Source organism: Otolemur garnettii, unplaced genomic scaffold (genome assembly GCF_000181295.1).
Source record: "Otolemur garnettii isolate 467f Iridium unplaced genomic scaffold, OtoGar3 scaffold00003, whole genome shotgun sequence".
Lineage (NCBI taxonomy): Eukaryota > Metazoa > Chordata > Mammalia > Primates > Galagidae > Otolemur > Otolemur garnettii.
The window spans coordinates 32,175,049-32,185,841 of NW_003852398.1; the positions used below are offsets into that span (position 1 = coordinate 32,175,049).

The 10,793-nt window shown below is 38.5% G+C and overlaps 2 pseudogenes; both read right to left on the bottom strand.

Moving 5' to 3' along the window:
• Positions 1 to 3,565: 3,565 nt before the first annotated feature.
• Positions 3,566 to 4,697, bottom strand: LOC111726156 (annotated as a pseudogene).
• A 1-nt stretch (position 4,698) lies between these two features.
• LOC100964606 lies at positions 4,699 to 6,701 on the bottom strand (annotated as a pseudogene).
• Between the last annotated feature and the right edge of the window lie 4,092 nt (positions 6,702 to 10,793).

Sequence of the window (10,793 nt, forward strand, 5' to 3'; positions counted from 1 at the left end):
TGATTTTAGCCCCTCATAGATCATGGTAAGGAGCTTGGCTTTATTTTACAATTATTTCAAAGTCATTGGAGGGCTTTCAGGGGAAGAGGAACCTGCAGTGATGGACATCTTTGGAAAGTCAGTAGGGATAAAGCATAGTGGCTGCTCATAAGGAGTTGATGAATTATATCACTAATTATAATAGAAGGCAGTAGTTGAAGGATGAATTGCAAATGCAGAATATAGTTTGTATACATTGTTCACCAGCCTTAGAGGTTGAGCTGGTAAATGGCGCTCTTATCTGGCCTCAGTTATAGTCTAATACTAGGAGTTCAGCAGGAAAGAATAAAATCATTGGTGTCTTTGAACTCAAGGGGAAATATTCATCATTTTTATTTTCTTTTTGAAATGCAATTACTAACTTTCAGAGAGTACGATAAAATCTTTTCGGTCCCCTCAGAAATGGCTTGTGTGGTGCAAGTCCTGACATCTAACCTTTCATTTCTTTGATTTGTAGAATAAGGGAAGCTGAATCCCCTGAGCATTCTGTACTCAAAGCAACCCCTCTTCTCTTGTGTTTGCTGATGACAACATTTGGAAAAGAATATTTTAAAAAGTTAAATCTAGTTAATGAAAAGTAAAGTCATTATTGACATAACATCCTATATCTGGGAGCTTCTCACATCCACAGGGAGCAGAGTTTCTGGGGTCGGGATGTTTGGGTTCTAGTAGTTGCTCTGTAACCATGAACAAATGTGTTTACTTTGGGGGGCTGCTGTGGTTACTCAAAGCCAAGGTGAGGGAACTGATTTAGACCATCCCTAAGATCCTCCACACCACTTTTACTTCCAATGATCTTCCAATCCCTCTGCATTTGGATTGATCTCAAAGTCCATCATGTTGGCAATGATCCTGTGCATTGAGAAATGAAACAGAGGCAGATGAATTGGGAAATTTGGATATCTGGGACTGTAATGGAGGAATTAAGTAATATTCTCAGCGGGTGACCCTCGCAAGGGGGAGGCAGACTGTTTGCACCAACTATTTATGGTCTCCATGAATGTTGTCATTAACTTACTTTGTTTGATTGAGTACTGAGAGGCTTATAAAGGAATATGAGAGAACTCATGATCCATCTTACATAAGACATAAATAGATGAAAAGTTAAATAATACCCTGGAAAGTGAGTAATGCAATCGGCCAGGAGGTGTTACATGATTAATTATTAAATACAAAAAGTATGGAGCAAAATAAGTGGGGAAAAAACCTGAGCTCATAACTGGCGAGAGATGAGTTCATTTATTTATTCAATTTATATTCAATCACTTAACAAGTCTTTATGGCGTGCTCACTTTGCCAAGAGCTCTGCTAGGTGCTGGGGAAGAAGGGGTGAGCCAACACAGACATGCCTTTGGATCTATAGGTCAATGATTGGTCTTTGGGAAGTACTTATTGCTGACAAAGTGTCAGATTTCTCTCCTCTCTCACACTTGCCCCCAGAAAGATGTCTATAGATCAAACTATGAATTTAGAATATCAGAATTTCCTCTGACTTTTCTCAAGATTTGCTAGAATCAGAGAACTATCTATCCAATTATCAGTTATGCATGACCTTTCTTTTTTCGGGTGTTCCCTGCAGAAAGCACATTATCTATAACGCAATTTGAAAGCCTCTGAGGACAAAGAGCTCCTTCCTTTCTGAGATGTCTATTTCCCCTAACAGATGGCTATAGAACTTACACATACTTTCTTAGTACGGTGACACTTCTCTCCGCCCCTTTCTTGCCATCATCTGCCAATTGATAGAGAAATTTGTGGGCTCCTGCCCAAAAGGAGAACATGAAGACTTCTGCTGGGAGAAAAGACATGTTTAATCAGAGTGCAATCAAAGCAATAACAGTATTTCAAACAGGCACTTTAGAGATGCTGATTAAGCTACTTCATTCATGCAGAATTGTCTAGCAGAAACTTCAAGCTTCTATTTGTTGCTTCAGCAGAGGTTGCCCCCTAGTTCTTCCTGTATCACACAGGGTGCATTTTAATTTAATAGAGAAAACATATACTCATGCATAAGCCAAATTCCCAAGTCTAAAGGGTGATGTGAATTTCAGAAGCCATTTCCTGGATGTTTATCTTAGACCCTGACTTCATTAGCTTCATTGGGATGACCCTGAGAGTCAAGGCGCGTGATTATGTGCACAGTGGTTTCCTAGTTCTCAGTGATGTCTGGGGCCCTTAAATAGAGCTAGAGACAAAGCAGATCATTTCTATATTTTCAGATACTCGTCATCTTCCCACTATTAGATTGACATGTTATGACGACTTCTGTTTATTAACTCAGCATCTGCTTTGGGGCAGGCATTCTGCTAGGCACCAGGAATCTAGTGGTGAACCATCTTCAGTGTTGCCAGGGGCAGACACGTCGGCAGGCTCAGGGACACTGCTGGCTCTCAGTTATTGTCATAACTGCAGCGTCCAGGCTGCAGGCCCTGGTGCTCTTGAGTTGGTCTCACTCTCTTCCTTTCTCAGCACTGGGTTGCCTCTGTTCTCAGGGAGGTTTTCCTCCATGGGGGCCTGCCGATTACCAGCAGCTCCACACCTAATTCCTTCTCTCATCAGTTCCAGACAAGAGAACCACAATCCTCAAAAGTCCACAAAAGTTCTGTCATCAAATCCCATTGGCCTAGGTTGGGATACAAGCCCATTTCTAGACCAGGGAAGTAAAATATACTAATTGGCCAGGCCTGGGCCATGAGGTCACTCTGGGGCAGGGGTAGTGGGTGAGGTGGAGTGAGAAAAAATATTCTAGAAGAAATTTGGGAAGTTAATAGTTGGTGTTCAAAACCAGCAGACATTCTCTACAGAAACCCTTTGCTTAAGCAGGGTTATTGCTTAATAAATTTATTTATTTATTTAAAAATAAATACATTTATTTATTGATAATTTTATAATTATAATAAATTTATTTATTTATTTTTGGCTGGGGCTGGGTTTGAACCCACCACCTCAGGTATATGGGGCCAGTACCCTACTTCTTTGAACCATAGGCACTGCCCAGGGTTACAACATTTTGAGCTAGAAGAGAGGGTCTTCCAGGTAGGGAGATAATAGAACATTGATCACTGTATTTAGGTAGTTGCAGCCCACCCAGGCCCAGGGGAAGAACTTAGGTCTTCTGACTTCTCATCCAATTGATCCTTCTTCATAAATGTCTCCTTTTTTAAAGTCAGTCACATAATTTTTTTTTTTAGAAATATATATTTATTAAGTGCCAAGTTCAAATTCTAAAACCCAACTTAATACACAATACACATGAACTTTAGGTTGACAGAAAAATGGGTAGATATTAAATTTAATTAAATTTACAGTATATTGTCTTGATATAATCTGACCTTTTAAAGCAGCGGTTCTCAACCTGTGGGTTGTGACCTACAGGAACTGTATTAAAGGGCTGCGGCATTGAGAAGGTTGAGAACCACTGTTTTAAAGTCTATACACAGGCTCAAGTTCTAGGGTTTCCAGGAAATTTGTAATTTTCCTTAAAAATAAATTTCTGGCCCTCAAGTTTTGTCTGGGTTCGTAGAGATCATCTGCTGTTTGGGACAGAGTGTTCTGTAGTTTCTTCCACTTTAGACCTCTCTACTGAGTTAACGCCTCTGTTTTCTTTGTCTTTTCCATGTGATTTTTTATGCTGGAGAAATGGAACTCCACCGCTTGATGAATAACCCACACCAACTTCTACAGCTGACTCTTGACTTAGAGGTTCTTCAGTGCACTGCCCCAGAACCACCTTTTCTACATCCGTGTCCTGACTGGTCTCTTCTGTGTTGTTTCCTGAACAGTTAGCATCATTAACATTCTGGCTGTTTCCTTTTCAACTGATCAAGAAGATGTTCACGGGGTTCCATTCTCACCAGTGTTGATGGGTATAAGTAATTTTTCCTCTCTGGTGTTGTACCTGTTGAAATATCCAGTTTCAGATCCTGTTGGAGAAAGCAATTAAGCTTAGTCAAACCAATTTTTATAGTTTCATTAAGCTCTAGATTTTGTGCTGTCAATCTTTCTTCATCAATAGTTATCTGACCAAGAAAAATGTTACGCTGGTTCTCGTTAGTTGCTTGATGTTCACTTAATTTTTCAGTGATCTCCAAATGTGAAGCCTCACAACGTTGGTTTACAACCTCCAATAAGTTCTGAAGTTCTTGTTCCCTTTTATTTAAGCAAGATGCACACTGTTCAGAAAAACAAATTATGCTTGTATTCAGAGACTCACATCTCTGATCGGTCTCTTGAGATATTTTTTCCAGGTTGGTACTCAGTTTATCATATTGTTTCACAGATTCGTCAACCAATCTTGTACCTTCTTGGTTAAAATGTCTGAGTTCCTGTGACAAGCCATCTGAATCAGCATAAAATTTTTTATTTTGAAAAGTTGTTTTGTTGATTATATCATTAGATTTCTGCTGTATATTTTCTTGGACACCACTAAGTGGTTTCTGGATGTTTTCAAACTTTTCCTCCAAAGCACAGAATCTCTCTGTCCATAGATTGATTAATTGGCCAAGTTCCTGTGAATGGGTTTGCTTTATTGTCTTTAGGTCTTCAGCATACATTCCACATTGTTTCTGTGATTCAGCCAAGGAAGAAATTGTATTTTCTTATAGTTCATGTAGATTATTACAAAGTATACTGAGGAAGCCATCCAATTCCTTTTTCTGATCTTCTATCTTATCAGCCACAGTCAATGAGGTCTTAAAAATATGCTTTAGCTGACTATTGATTTTCAATATAGACACCACAGTGGAGGATAAAATCATTTCCAGAGAACTTAGAAGGTCAGTCTTAAGCACATTAATCAATTCTTGTTGCACAGTTTTACTTTCGGCTGCTAATGACTGTTCTTTTAATGTCATATTCAGAATCTGAGAAACATGAGTAGACACGTTTTCTGGACTAGACCTGAGAGATCCAAGTGCTACTGTAGTCATGCTGTCTAATTCAGAGACACTGGAAGACAGTAGATTACCGAACAAGGTCCTGTGAACTTCTAGTATGGCCTTTTGTTTTGAGCTGCCATCCTTAATTAATTCTTCCATATTACTAAATAGACTATTTAAGTTTTTGCCAAAAATGTCCTGAGCTTCTGCATCGTGTTGATCAACTGCTTTCTTCTGATCCAGTTTGGAATGGAGACCAGACACATCTTCTGTAGTTTCTTCAACTGTGCTAAGCAGCTTGCTAGCAGGGTCACGAAGTTTCTCTTCAGTACTTTCCAAAACTGATGTGATGTATTCTTCTTTAACAAGTTGTAATTTAGTTTCTTGCAAATGTTTTTGAGTGCTTTCAAGTTCCTGGGTCTTATTTTGCAGGTCATATTTACACTGGTCACGTTCATTTTTATTAGTCATAAACAACTCTGTAACCCTACTTAGTTCCTCCTCAACAGCACCAATTTTTTCAATCAGTTCCACAATCTGTTCTTCTTGAACAGTTAATTTTCCATTCATGGCACTAAAATTTTCTTCAGAAATGTACACTCCATTTTTCTCACGGGCTGCAGCAAGATCTCTCTTCAGGAGCTCTATTTCTTCCGTATATTCCTTAATAAGAGCTTTTTGGGTGAGTGTCTAATTAACTTCTGGCTTATTCATTACGTTCTTTGCTCTGTGAGCATATTCCAAGGTACTCAGAGTTTTCTTAAGATTGAGAGATGCAGGAGAAATTGTTGCAATTATAGATGTTCTTGTGCACCCCCCCCCCCAAGAGAATCCTGGAGGATTCTAGTTAGTTTAGATTCTCGGTAAGGAACATGGGGTGTTCTTTCTACAAGTGCGGTAATAACCCTTCCCAAAGTCAACAGGGATTGATTGATATTTCCAGCTTCTTGAGCTCTCTTATCAACAGCTCCAGAACGGGGGCCAATGTTTTCACTTCCTGCAAGATCAACCAAGTTCAACGTTCCAATGTTAACAAGCTCCTCTCCATCAATTGTAGTTTCTTTCATATGCATTGTAACGGAGAAAACCAAGTGAGATCGACTAGAATATGCATTCATCAAAGTGGCTGCAGTTTTCCTTTTTGCTGCCCCCTTCTCCAAAATCTGACAGACTTCATCTTTGTTGTGTACTGTAATTTCTTCTAAACCTTTGATTATCACTCCCCTCTTATTTCGGGGACCATCAAACATCTGCAACCTCTCAGAAACATCAGAAGATGGATTAAGAAGATCAGAAAGTTCTTCATTATAGATTTCCAACAGAGACACTTTGACCGAAAATTCAGTACCATTATCAATATTTGATGAAGGGTACGTGGAATTATACCAGCCAAGGGATCCTCTTCCCAGGTATACTCCTCATTAGCTGACCTTTTTCACCTTCCATTGTAAAGGTTTTTCCGGTGCCAGTTTGGCCATACGCAAAGATAGTGCAATTATAGCCCATAATAACTTCATCCAGAATTGGACAAACAACACTTCAGTAAACATCAATTTGTTTACTCCAAAAACAAATGCTCCAAAAACCATATCAAAAGTGTATGTCTTCCTTGAGCTCTTGTCAGCCAATCCTCCAGTCCGTACACTAACTTCTTTTCCTACATGATCACATTCTACTATTGAATGCGCATTAGCTTTCCTTTCTGCCAAGTTAAATGGTCACCACCTGGATATTCCTCCCCTTCTCCTCTTTCTTCTTTGCGGAGGAATTTGGTTGGGACGCCATGACTGTTCCAGCCAAAACTCAAGGCCTGGCCGAGGATTTGGGCGCCGTGGAGCGGGGAGTAACTTCCTCCTAAATTCCTATGTTGAGGAGCCAATCCCCAATGTGACTTCATTTGGAGATAGAGCCTTTAAGGAGGTGATTAAAGGTACATGGAATCCTAAGGGTGGGGTCCTAAGCCAGGAGGACTGATGTATTTATAAGAGGAGGAAAGGGACCCCAGGAATGAGCACACACGGAAAAGGCCACGTGAGACACAGCAAGAAGGCAGCTCCCTGCAAGCCCAGCAGCGAGACCTCCAGAGAAAACAACCCTTCCGGCACCTTCATGCTGGATTTTCAGCCTCCAGAGTTGTGAGAAAATAAATTTCTGCCACCCAGTTTAAGCCACCCAGTCTGGTGGTATTTTGTTATGGTAGCCCTAGCAGATGGACACAACACCCAGTGAATCCCTATTTAATGAGTAACAGGAACACTTAGAGGAACGAGGGAACCCAGAGAAGTGAAGATTTAGAGTCAGTGTTAGAATGATCTGTGGCTGGGGTGTCTTCTGTACATTGCCAGGGGGAAGACCCAAGGCCCCTACAGAAAAGTAGTCAGTGGAGCAACATAAGAAATACTTTCAACCACGAGAGCTGACCACAGTTCCTCCAGGGAGAGCATTATCACAGACTGCTTGGATTTAAGGTCAGCTCAGAGGGCGTCCAGCAGCAGGGAGGCGGGCAGCGCGTGGGGACTGCTCAGGAGAGAGCGCAATGTGCGAGGCTGCTTTGGAAAGAAAACGCAGGGCAAGCTCCGCCTCACCTGGATGGTTACTGTGAGAAACCTTGGGCTCACAGGGGTGTCCAACCTTTTTTCTTCTCTTCCAAACGTTGAAAACAGAAGAGTTGTCCTGAGCCACACATTAAATACACAAACACTAACTAAAGCTGATGTACACATGGATTATGTTATATATATATATATATATATATATATATTTCACTAACAAAGGGCCATGCGTAATTTTCATGATATCCTCCACCACAGATAAGCAAAATGTCCTCACGTAATCCTCATGTACTCTGCAGGCCACAAGTTAGATACCCCTGCCCAATCAGCACCCTTTCTGAAATTTGGGAAGAAAAATGAAGATTGTATACTTCTTACCAGCACAGTAGGGAATCAAGCAGTTTTTAAAGGAAATGATCAGAGCTAGGAGTAGACGATACAAAATCATGGCTTAAGCTAATTATAAATTTTTAAAACGCATTCTTCTAGTACTTGACAAAATTTACCTTTTACTTTGCTCTACATTGGATACAGTTTTATTAGTAGTTAACCAAGAGAGTTCACTGCATTTCATCAGTTTAAATTTCTACACACACATGCTATTGGGATATTTCTGAGGGTACTTCCCAAGTCTAAACTGCTAGGTTATCAGATCAAATACTATCAGTTCATCTGGTGACGGTGAACAGAACAGAGGGTACAGTACACAGGGAAAGTCAGTTCGTCTCTTTAGAATTCGCTGCCACCAATGATGAGATTAACATTATCATACCAACCACTACAGATGAGAAAGGAGAAAAAACTACGAGAACATGAAGCATAGCAAATCATTTCAAGCAAGGACATGTCTTACCAGCAATTCACTTGGATTAATTCCATCTTTGCTTAATCTGGAAAGCACAACTAACCTGCCTTTCTGCTTTTTTCTAACACTCTGTCAAATCCTCAAGGGTAGCACCATCCAATTGAGAGGTAATAGGAACCACATGTGACATTTTACTGCTTTGGTAGCCCTATTAAGAAACAGGTGACATCAATTTTGATGCTATAATTTAGTTAGCCCAAGGTGCCCAAAATATTGTCATTTCAACATGTAATCAATGTAAAAAAATTTCAGTGTGGTAGTTTACTTTTTTTTATATTAACTGAGCCTTTGGAAGCTGGTGTATATTTTAAACTTACTAATTTGCTAACTTACTAATTACTAATTAGTAACTTACTAATTCTCCCTTTGCTGAGAAAGGGCCTTTTAGGGTCTGCCTGACAGAATTTTCCAATCACTTTGCAAATCTTCATAATAAACGGTTCAGTGGGCTTTGAATACATTTGTTAAAAATATGAGAGTGAACAGAAAGAACCACCGACATCAGTGAAGTGGAAATTTACTTGCTGAATTATTACAAAGACTTTTGCATAATCAGTAGATGGGTTTAAAAATGGGTATTATGATTTCAAGTGCAGATAATAATGTACTCATTAATTTAGATCTATTTATCTTTAGGAGGTATCTTTTTTTTTTTTTTTAAGCTTTGACAGCTATTAAAACCAACCATCAAAATAAACTGAACTTAGTGACAGGCCTTTGAATTGCTAGATTCCATGTTAACACAAGTGTGAAATCAAAATTTTCAAACATAATGATGCTCATTTTATCACATTGTGTTTTCTAATTATACTGTAGTTATGTTAGTGAGAAAATTTTTGAACCCACAAATGAAACATTTAAGAATGTATTTTATCTGTATCTCATCTTATTTAATTTATATTTTTTAATATTTAGAGCATATGTGAAATATATTTATAACATAATCCATGTGTACAATTCACATTTTACTGGGATACATGTTCAGTTCTTTTTTTTTTTCCTTATAGTTTTGTGTCATAGAATGACTTTAAAATGAGGCTGGTCCAAAATTAGAAGTGATAAAGTCTTTGCCTTTGTACAATCCTCTTCCCTTGAGTGTGGGCATCACATGTGACTTGCTTCCAACCAACAGAAAATAGCAGAAATATAGGACTTCACTTTCACAATTATGTTTGGTTATATAAGACTCTGTTTTCACATGGTGGAATGAGAGACTCTTCTCAAGACCTGGAGGAAGTAAGCAGCCATGTTGAAAGCCCAGGTAGTCAGGAACTCTGGGCAACTCCAGGAACTGAAGGCAGCTTCTAGGACACACAGGTGGCTTTCAGCCAGCAGCCAGACAAAAGCCTGGGCCCTCAGTCCTACAGTCACAAGGAAATGAATTCTGCCAACAACCTGCATGTATTTGGAAACAGATTATTCTTTCCCAGTAGAGCCTGAGATGAAAACACAATCTAGCCAAGACCTTAATTGCAGCCTTATGAGACCCTATGCGTGCGGACACCTATCCTGGGGAGCCTATGAGATAATGTGTACGTGTGTCATCTTAACATGCTAAATTTCTGCTTATATTTTCTATAGCAATAGAAAACCAGTATATCCTGCTTCTAATTTTTTTAGTGTGCACATATGAGAATGTTAATCAGTAGCATATAATCATGTTTAGCTACAGAATCAGAAAACAACAGAAACATTTCCAAATATCTATTCTTACAAATGCCCTATCCAAAGTAAGAATTTGTCTTAAAAAATAGATTCTTCTTCACATGCCATTAAAATATCAATTTTACAATGAAGGGATCAACTCAGTGTACTTATATGCAAAAATGTCCTCCAAGTAAACTTAAACTAGTGTCATTTGTCACTACAGAAAGGATCAGAAATTTTGTACCTTTGTATTTTGTAAAAGAAAAACGTATGTCTTTAAGTGTCACAACTCTTTTAGTCATCCTCTGAGTGGTTAAAAGAAATGTGTCTCTCTTCATACAGTTTCTACTTTGTTTCTTAAAAGTCTTTTAAATTTTTAAAAATTTAATTTTTAAATCAATCATATCAATGTAGCCATTTGTACATTTGTAGTTTTGATTTTGTTCTTTGTCTATATTACCTTACCTATGAATAATGTAATGAATGAATTCCAAGTTTGGTGTTACCTATATATCATAACCCAAGAAACTTTTTAAAAATGCTAGTCACAGAGTCAATCTGTAAGTGAATATACTTAAATATGTCCTCTAGAATATTGTTTAAATTATGTAAGTTATTCCTTCTCAAAAATATATCTTCTTAGGTTACCTTTAATTTAATGAAATTTTTTATGTTGTTTATTTTTGGAAATGAATCTAGCTAACAGCATGCATTAAGACATGGTAGACATGGATCACACCTATGGTTCATCTTATAAGGGTACATGTGAATCTTTCTAAATGTAGAATATAAATGTCTTAACACAATAAAAAA